The sequence below is a fragment of the Gymnodraco acuticeps genome, unplaced genomic scaffold, assembly GCF_902827175.1.
Source record: "Gymnodraco acuticeps unplaced genomic scaffold, fGymAcu1.1, whole genome shotgun sequence".
In the NCBI taxonomy this organism is placed as follows: Eukaryota; Metazoa; Chordata; class Actinopteri; order Perciformes; family Bathydraconidae; genus Gymnodraco; species Gymnodraco acuticeps.
In genome coordinates, this window is record NW_022991285.1 from 300,840 (window position 1) to 311,268 (window position 10,429).

Below are 10,429 nucleotides of genomic sequence, written 5' to 3' on the forward strand. Positions count from 1 at the left end.
TATTGTCATTCAAGAGAGAATACGATGCGTAGTTATTTTGGAAAACATGTTTTTCTTTTAGCCGATTTACCTGGTTAGCGTAAATAATACTCATTGCATTGACACATGCATTATTTGTGATTAAAATAATGGTTGTTGGAAATGTATTAGCGACGAGGTGTATGATTTCTCTGCGTCCGTGGGAGCACAGAGACCCCTCCGTGTGTGTGTGTGTGTTTGTTTGTGTGTGTACTGTAAACTGTGGCCTAGCATTACTATACTTGTGGGGACCTAAATCTGTTTACACAGTCACGTGTGGGGACTCGCCGCCCTTATGTGGACAAATTGGAGGTCCCCATAAGGGGAATCATTAATTTTAGGGTGAAGACTTGGTTAGGTTTAGGGTAAGGTTAAGGTTAAGGGTTAGGCATGTGTTGGTTATGGTTAGGATAAGTCTCCAGGAAATGCATGTAAGTCAATGTAATGTCCCCTGAAGTGATGTATACATGGTATGTGTGTACGTGTGTGTCCTTACGTTAGTGTGTTATCTGATCCACTTCTCTTTTCCTTCGTGAGAAGCAGCTCAGCACAGCAGGAACAACAGAGGTAAATGAAGATATTTAACACTTATTTTATTAAATAGTTCTTTAATGAGATTTTAGCCGCAGCGCTACACCTTTTTACATTAGTTAAGTGTTTGCTTATTTTACGTATTGTTCTTTTAATAATGTAAGAGATCAGTTTGTTCGTTTATCCAGTGAAGGCGTTTTTGTTTAATTCGTTTTCTAAAGATCCCATTGTTTATGAGACAACAAGATAATTCGCATATTATGTTAAGTTTCTGAAACATTGCTTTATTTTCATCTCTTATTGATCTATGATTGAATGTCATTTACTTTAGATGTAAAGAAAACAATCCTGTTATCTAAATGTTAGGATGATGACATTGTCAATCAGACTCAGAATCAGGTTCAGAAATTGAGTTTGACACCCCAGGCCTAAAATAACTTTTTTAAGTGCTTTTTTTATGCAATAATTGAATTGCCAAGATACAATGGAAACCGTTTTTAGTTTGTGAGGGAAGAAATGAAGAGTTTCTGCTTTCCTGATGTCAATGAGGAGCTCGTTCCAACATTCATGCACTGACACTTTCCCTCAGCCACAACGCAGACTCTCTGCATCACATTAATGCACACAATGGACACAATATCTGGTCTTTTATTGTTACTGCACATTTTTTATTTCAATGTAAATACTGTTTTTTTAATTTTACTATATTTTTGTGTTATTTTTAATGTTATTATATTTTTCATAAAATAGTTGTGTTTTTTTATTTTTGGTTTTTATGTATGCACCACGACACCAAGTCAAATTCCTCGTACGTATCAACCTACCTGGTAATAAAACTGATTCTGATTCTGATTTCGGAGCCAGGATAGTGTGTTTTTGGGAGTTACCTGGGTCCCACTCACTGTGGGAGCAGCAATCTGATTGGCTGATGCCGAGTGAAGTGCACGAGCTGGAGTTTAACCAAGGCCAGCACCAGTGTCTTGAATTGGATTATTGCATTAACTGGCAGCAGAGATGGCAAAAGGAAACACAGCCTTTACTCAAGCAGAAGTACAGATACTTGTGTTTAAAAATACTCTCGTAGAAGTACTGACTAAACTTCTTTACTCAAGTAAAAGTAAAGAGGCTTTGAAATGTACTTCAGTAAAAAGTACCCATAACTAGCAGCTGCTTTAAAGAGTACCTGACCTCCCTTTATATTAATAGAACAATAATGTCATTGTTAGCTAATGAATGTTTCCATGCTGAACAACGGCAACATGACAACGTTTCCATTGGTCCCTCTTCTTTAGAGAAGACCAGGAAATGATGGATACACGGATCGTGTTCAAATCAATAGGCACGCAATGACTCTAAAGAATAATGATCACGCCACCAAACACACATTCAGACTAAAGGAACCAGCTGTTTGGAAAATGAGAGAAGTAGAAAGTACAGGTATTTGTGTTCAACATGTGAGAAGTAGAAAGTACAGGTATTTGTGTTCAACATGTAAGAAGTAGAAAGTACAGGTATTTGGGTTCAACATGTAAGAAGTAGAAAGTACAGGTGTTACGTCCCCACTAAGGTCTAGGGGACCTGGAGACAATAACATACAACCAATAATTAATGAGGGAGTCAGCGTAACAGTTTACAAAAGGTTTATTTTCTTAACCCAGAACCGAACAGACATGTAACTGAAACCTTAGTTGGTGAGGAGGAGGAGGAGTCAAAGGATTGCGCCAAACAAAAGAAACAAGCATAACAAAACCAGGCCTATCTCTACATCTATCCTTTGAAACCAAAACTCAAACAAAAACCCTCACTAACTAAACTACAAAGACTTTGACAAAACAATATACAGGGGTGGCAACAATCCGCTAACCTAGTGTGTCTAAACATTAGTTAGCTACGTGGTGAGAAATGTACAGGGTACCCCAGACTTACCTAACTCCTCCACCTCTCAACACACTTTCAATAAGGTCAGACAATACAAAGAAATTTAGTGGCTAAACACTGCAGGCTCCTTCATCAGCAACAGGCCCAGAGTGAGAGAGCGAGAAGACTTCCTGGGTGCCTCCTTTATGGTCGGCCCTGGCTGCTGATAGGCCAGCTGAGGGTGAGAGGATCCAATCAGCCATCAGACTCAGGTGCACAGGCAGATACCGATCAGCTGCTGATTAGCTGTGCAGAAGACAGGGAGAAGAGAGAAACACAGGAGGGAAGGAAAACCACACCAGTACAGCCTGCCTGGCACGTAACACCCCCACACATATAAATCCAAACAGTATGTTTGGACCTTACAATGAACATTTTCTATTTACATAGCACGAGATAGTGCATCGGCAAGAACATTATCGGAGCCCTTTTTATGGCTTATGTCAAGGTTGTAGTTCTGGACAATCAATGACCAACGCATAAGGCGTTGATTGTGGTTGTACATCCTTGAAAGAAAAACCAGCGGATTGTGATCAGTGTATACCTTAATAGGTTTTACACTGGAGCCAAGATACACCTCAAAGTGCTGCAAGGCAAACAATAGAGCTAAAGCTTCTTTTTCAATAGTAGAGTACTTCAACTGATGTTTGTTGAACTTTCGGGAGAAGTAGCTCACGGGGTGATCGATAGCCTGTGCATCTTCTTGTAGAAGAACAGCCCCTGTCCCAACTCCACTGGCATCGACCTCGAGCTTGAATGGCTTCGAAAAGTCTGGTGCAGAAAGAACAGGAGTACAACACAGAATACCTTTTAGGCTCTCAAATGACTGTTGACACTCACCGGACCAAACGAAAGGCTTTGAGGGACTGGTCAACGTAGTGAGTGGGTCCGCCACCGATGAGAAGTTTCTGCAGAAACGGCGATAGTACCCTGCCATTCCTAGGAAGCGGCGAAGTTCCCTCCTGGTGGTTGGCACCGGGAGGGAGGCAATTGCCCTGATTTTTGCATCAGCAGGGCACACCTGCCCTCGACCAACCTGCTGACCATGGTAGAGAACGGTACCTTTTCCAAACTCACATTTGGCAAGGTTAAGCGTTAGGGAAGCGGCCGACAAGCATTTAAAAACTTCTCTTAAGGTAGACATGTGGCTAGACCAGTCATTAGAATAGACAACAATGTCGTCCAGATATGCCTTACAGTTTGGAACATGTCCTAATACAAGATTTACAAGCCTCTGAAAAGTGGCAGGTCTATTACACATACCGAAAGGCATCACAGTATACTGAAGGAAACTGTCAGGTGTCACAAAGGCCGAGATGTCAGAAGCACGCTGTGTTAAAGGAACTTGCCAGTATCCCTTTAACATGTCCAGCTTACTGACAAATTGTGCAGGACCAATTTCATCGATACAGTCATCAATGAGCGGTAATGGGTGTGCATCGGGGACAGTGACAGCATTAACTTTGCGAAAGTCAGTGCAGAATCTGGGACTTCCATCTGACTTTGTCTCTAGCACACAAGGGGAACTCCAGGGACTGGAACTAGGCCTTGCAAATCCGTTTTTAAGTAGATACTCAACTTCCCTTTTCATAACCTCTCTCTTAACTGGGTTAACCCTGTACGCACGCTGTTTGAGGGGCGAGGGGTTGGTCAAAACCACATCATGAGCTAGGACAGAAGTTTGTGAGGGAGTGTCATTAAAAAGACATGCAAAGTCAAATATCAGTTTCCGTATCTCACTTCCTTGGATATAAGGAAGGTGAGACAAGTAATTGGGCAAATCAGCCAATACCTCAGTATTGCTTAGTCTGGCCCCCCTGTGGAGGTTGCACTGCGCATCACCAACTCATCCTCATCCGAGCTCACTTTTGAAACTGAAGCCATAGGAGAGACTGTTGTCTCCACCTGGTGAGCTTTTGGAGACTCACTTTGGTCTTCCCTGGTGCAGTACTTCTTTAGCATGTTGATATGACACACTCTGGTAGGACGTCTGCGGTCAGGTGTTTGAATGACGTAGTTTGTTTCACCGAGCTTCTTATCTACAACATAAGGACCAGCAAATTTAGTAGACAGAGCAGACCCAGGTACAGGCAATAGAACCAACACCTTGTCACCTGGCTGAAACAAGCGCGCTACCGCCTTTTGGTCGTAGCGTTTTTTCATGTTCCCCTGGGTAGAAGTCAGAGCTTCCCTAGCCAAGGAGCAAGCACGATGTAGACGATCCTTAAGTTTGGCGACATACTCCGGGATACTACAAACTTTTTTCGTTGGCATGATCAAATGCTCTTTAAGAACTCTTAAAGGACCTCTGACCTCATGTCCAAACACTAGCTCAGCAGGACTAAAACCTAGAGACTCCTGAACAGCTTCACGGGCAGCAAATAACACCAAAGGAACACCGTCATCCCAATCTTTATGAGACTCGTGGCAATGTTTTCTTAACATGCTTTTCATAGTCTGGTGAAACCTCTCTAATGCCCCCTGACTTTCAGGATGATATGGGCTGGATGTCACATGCTTGATACCTAAGGTGTCAAGTACCCGGGCAAACACTTTAGACATGAAGTTGGTACCTTGGTCTGTTTGAACTACCTTCGGTAGACCAAACATGGAGAAAAACTTCAGAAGTGCCTTGGTGATGACCGGAGCAGTGATTTTCCGTAGTGGGATGGCTTCTGGGAACCTAGTGGAAGCACACATGACAGTTAAGAGAAACTGGTTTCCAGTTTTAGTTTTAGGCAAGGGTCCCACACAATCCACAATCACCCTTTCAAATGGCTCTCCCATTACTGGAATAGGAATGAGAGGAGCAGGGTGAATCACCTGATTCGGTTTACCAACAACTTGGCACACATGACATGTTCGACAATAAAGAACTACATCAGACTTAAGTCCTGGCCAAAAGAAGTGTTTTAAAACTCTTTCATACGTTTTTGTTACCCCCATGTGACCCGACCACGGATGATCATGAGCCAAGGACATCACCTGAGAACGATAGGCTGTTGGCACAACAACCTGATAAATTGCCAAGGAGTCCAACTCCTCACAGGCATCACTAATCCAGCGACGCATTAATAGGTCATCTTCCATAATGTATGCCATCTTCTTTGACTTGGCCTCTTCCTGACTGATAACAGAAGAGAGACATTTAGAAAGTGTTTCATCACTTAATTGGGCTGCCATGAATTCTTCCCGAGTGGCAGGCAGTTGTACAAGCTCTGAGCTGTTACTGGGTGATCCAGCACCAGCAGACCGGGCCTCCTCTGGCAGTCGGTCCGACTCAGTCACGTCCTCAAGAAACTGCCCTGTAGCAAGAAAAGAATCAGACAAATCCTCTCCATATTTCTTTGACTGGGCCCTTGTAACAACACAAGCAGGAAAGATTTCGGGAGATACTTCAGCTGATTTCTCAGCGTCTAAACTTAGATCCAGAGAATCAATGACCTCAGGTACTGGCTTAACTTTGCCCCCAGCCAAGTCATTACTGAGGATGAAATCAACACCTTTGATGGGTAAGGCAGGGAGGACAGCAACTTTAAAGAATCCTTTGACAAGAGATGAGTGAATATAAACATTGTGCAAAGGAGCCGCACTTAGTGTCATGCCTACCCCTTGAACAACAGCACTTGATCCACATGATGATTTGGAGGTTAAAGGTAAGATGCCTTCTCTAATTATGGACTGAGAACCTCCTGTGTCCCTAAGTACCTGTACTGGCAGCTGGTCTTTAGGATCCCCTGTTAAAGAAACAAAGCCCTTGGAAATAAAGGGTTTGAAACAGGGATCAGGTACATCATCTTCCTGGGACATTTCTATGTCTGATAGGGAAACTCCTTTAATGAGTCCCATTCCTTTTGGCGTCCGAAAGCGTTGCGAAACTTGTTGCTTACGCTTTAAGAAATGACACCCTGAAATAAGGTGTCCTGTTTTATGGCAGTAGCTACACTCACGGGGCCCCCGTGGAGGTGATGGTGGTCCTCTTGACCTTTCAAAAGTTGTTGGGCCAAGATCAGGTCTTCCGGTTTGTGATATTGAAGCTCTATCTGGGCGCAAGGGTGAAGAAAACACAGTCTTGTGAGTGAGCATAAATTCATCTGCTAAAACAGCTGCTTTAGCCAGTGAAGTGACCTTTTGTTCATTTAAGAATATCACCATTCTTTCAGGCAAAGAATTCTTAAAATCTTCCAAGAGAAGTAACTGACGAAGACTCTCAAAATGATCCTTCACTTCATTAGCCGCACACCATTTATCAAAGAGAATGCCCTTCTCTCGCGCAAACTCAACAAATGTCTGCGTAGCAGACTTTTTATGGTGTCTGAACTTTTGTCTGTAGGCCTCCGGCACAAGCTCATAAGCACGCAAGATCGACTCCTTAAGCACTTCGTACTGCAAGCTTTCTTCCAAAGAAAGTGAAGATACCACTTCCTGAGCCTTACCTACTAATTTGCACTGAAGTAGGATTGGCCACATGTCTTTAGGCCAGACTAGTGCGGTAGCAATTCTCTCAAAAGCACAAAAATATGAGTCAACCTCTGACTCTCTAAAAGTTGGCACTAAAGCAATATTTTTACTAACATCAAAACTTTTTGTATAGGTATTGACCTCTCAAATGTCTGCTCTGAAGAGATTCTCAGGGCATCAACTTCAAGCCGCTTTAACGTGATTTCTTTCTCAGCTTCTATCTCTAACTTGCGAATCTGCAGTTTGTAATCATAGTCTGCTCTACGCACCATTTCCTTCTCCTGGACCTCCAGCTGAAGACGGGCAAGACGAACTTTTAGTTTGGCATTACTACTTGCACCTAAACTACCCGGAGAGAAAGCCTCTAACCTAGGAAGCGTTGCAGGAGGAGCTTCAGGACTAAACTTGTCAACTCTAGGTGTAGCTAATACACCTTCCCTATCATCTTCAGCCCTAGGCTGAGTTGACATGCTTGGGATTACAAGAATCTTTAACTCCTCTAGTTTTTGCAGGATTTTCTCTCTTATCTCTTTTTTTACTTTATACTTGTCTACTGAAATGTTAAAGTGAGCTGCAATACATAACATGTCATCTTTGCGACAGGAATACAACGTATCAACACTTGGACTTTCAATAAAGTCCTGTAAGTCAAACCCCATTTTTCAGCCTATGTACAACACCTACAATGACTTCTCAATTATTGGTTGTTTTTAGCTCAGGAAAATAGAGATCCCGGACGATCCCCCACTTGTTACGTCCCCACTAAGGTCTAGGGGACCTGGAGACAATAACATACAACCAATAATTAATGAGGGAGTCAGCGTAACAGTTTACAAAAGGTTTATTTTCTTAACCCAGAACCGAACAGACATGTAACTGAAACCTTAGTTGGTGAGGAGGAGGAGGAGTCAAAGGATTGCGCCAAACAAAAGAAACAAGCATAACAAAACCAGGCCTATCTCTACATCTATCCTTTGAAACCAAAACTCAAACAAAAACCCTCACTAACTAAACTACAAAGACTTTGACAAAACAATATACAGGGGTGGCAACAATCCGCTAACCTAGTGTGTCTAAACATTAGTTAGCTACGTGGTGAGAAATGTACAGGGTACCCCAGACTTACCTAACTCCTCCACCTCTCAACACACTTTCAATAAGGTCAGACAATACAAAGAAATTTAGTGGCTAAACACTGCAGGCTCCTTCATCAGCAACAGGCCCAGAGTGAGAGAGCGAGAAGACTTCCTGGGTGCCTCCTTTATGGTCGGCCCTGGCTGCTGATAGGCCAGCTGAGGGTGAGAGGATCCAATCAGCCATCAGACTCAGGTGCACAGGCAGATACCGATCAGCTGCTGATTAGCTGTGCAGAAGACAGGGAGAAGAGAGAAACACAGGAGGGAAGGAAAACCACACCAGTACAGCCTGCCTGGCACGTAACAACAGGTATTTGTGTTCAACATGTAAGAAGTAGAAAGTACAGGTATTTGGGTTCAACATGTAAGAAGTAGAAAGTACAGGTATTTGGGTTCAACATGTAAGAAGTAGAAAGTACAGGTATTTGGGTTCAACATGTAAGAAGTAGAAAGTACAGGTATTTGGGTTCAACCTGTAAGAAGTAGAAAGTACAGGTATTTGGGTTCAACATGTAAGAAGTAGAAAGTACAGGTATTTGAGTTCAACATGTAAGAAGTAGAAAGTACAGGTATTTGAGTTCAACATGTAAGAAGTAGAAAGTACAGGTATTTGGGTTCAACATGTAAGAAGTAGAAAGTACAGGTATTTGGGTTCAACATGTAAGAAGTAGAAAGTACAGGTATTTGGGTTCAACATGTAAGAAGTCAAAGTAAAAAGTTGTCAGAAGAATAAGTAAATCCTCACCTTGTGTTCTCTCTGTTCAGTATCTGTCTGCCTACTCCTCTGCCTGCCACGTCCAGCCACCAACCCCTCGTCTGTGTTCCTCCGTGCATCTCCGCACACCTGCTCCAGCCTGCTCGCACTTGCAAACTGGATCCCCGGCTTCGGACCTCCGCTCCAACTCCGGAGATACTCCCTGACCCTGGACATTGTGAATATCAATTCCCTCAGCTGTTCAGCATCACCGGTTTTGGAAATAAAGCCTTTTGTTTCTTAAACTTCAGTCTCCTCTCAATAGTGTTCAGAATTGTGGGTTCACACCGGTAAGCTCTCGGAGAGCGTAACATTAATCGCGTTTTTTGCGTTAACGCATTAACTTGACAGCCCCAAAAAAAAAATGCATTTAATTTTGGATCTGATAAATGATTCGCTGCTCAAACTCGCAGTTGAATTAAACATATTATTTATTTTCCCATCATGCACAAATAACAAATTAACAATTTATAACAACATAGAATCAATAAAACAGAGAAGGTTGAACTATAACCTGAGTAAAGTGGAGTAAAGTACTGATACCAGAAAAAACAAGTTAAGTACAGAATCGAAGTATTTGTACTCCACTACTTCCCACCTCTGGCTGTCAGCAGTGGAGGAGAGGAGGAGAGGAGGAGATGAGGAGAGGAGGAGAGGAGGAGTGGAGGAGAGGAGGAGTGGAGGAGAGGAGGAGTGGAGGAGAGGAGGAGAGGAGGAGAGGAGTAGTGGGAGGACAGCAGGAGGTTGAAGACCAGTCTGGCTGCAGCATTCTGAATGAGCTGTAGCATTCTGATGGTGTTTGACAACTCTCTGTGTTTTAGACCAATCACGACCAAGCCAAGTTTCTACAGACTCTACTATTCCTACTTGTTATTCTGAGACGCGTCATGTCAGTGAGGAAATAAACATGAATACAATGAGGAAAAGAAGCAACTTGTTTTCAGTCTGAAGAAACCTCTGTTCTTGTGAAACTGATTTAATCAGAAATGTTAGTTTGTTTATTATTTGACAGCATTGTAACATCTGTTTGCTCTTTTCTCATTAAATGTGATTGTTGCTGCTTTAATAATCTGAGTGACATCATTATTAATATTAATGAATAACTCTATTGTAACATACATGTTTTTATATATTGAAGTAGTGCACACATTACTTTATCTTCTCCATTATATATTTTACTTTACTATATATTATTATATTGTATTAAACGTCTTAGCTGAATACTCAACTCTGATTGGTCAAATTAGAAGTTTAAGAGGTTGTTAATTCTCGATAACACACCGCTGCCAAGAAATCAGTATTTTAGATTGAGATTAAATCCTTTAGAGTTAATAAACGTGTGCATTTGATAATCCACGCTGAACAGCAATGGGTCGTCCTCTCTGTTTAGGCTTCTCCTGGGAAAACTGGGTTTAACATTTACTCTGTATTTAAATACTTGGAAATCTCTTTAAAACATTTATTTTCTTCCCTGACGAAGAGGTCTGTCAGGGAGTTCATTTAAACCCAGTAACTCTCTATGTTTTATCTGATTATACAAGTTTAAAATTGCATGTAATAAAAATGCATTTGATTTTGGATCTGATAAATGATTCGCTGCTCAAACTCACAG

General features: G+C 42.1%; 1 long non-coding RNA gene across 1 annotated transcript; it reads left to right on the top strand.

Moving 5' to 3' along the window:
- The first annotated feature begins 525 nt into the window (after positions 1–525).
- LOC117562104 lies at positions 526–9,062 on the top strand. The gene is made up of 2 exons (XR_004571488.1): positions 526–585; positions 8,829–9,062. It is a non-coding gene; the product is annotated as an uncharacterized LOC117562104 (long non-coding RNA).
- The last annotated feature ends 1,367 nt before the right edge of the window (positions 9,063–10,429 follow it).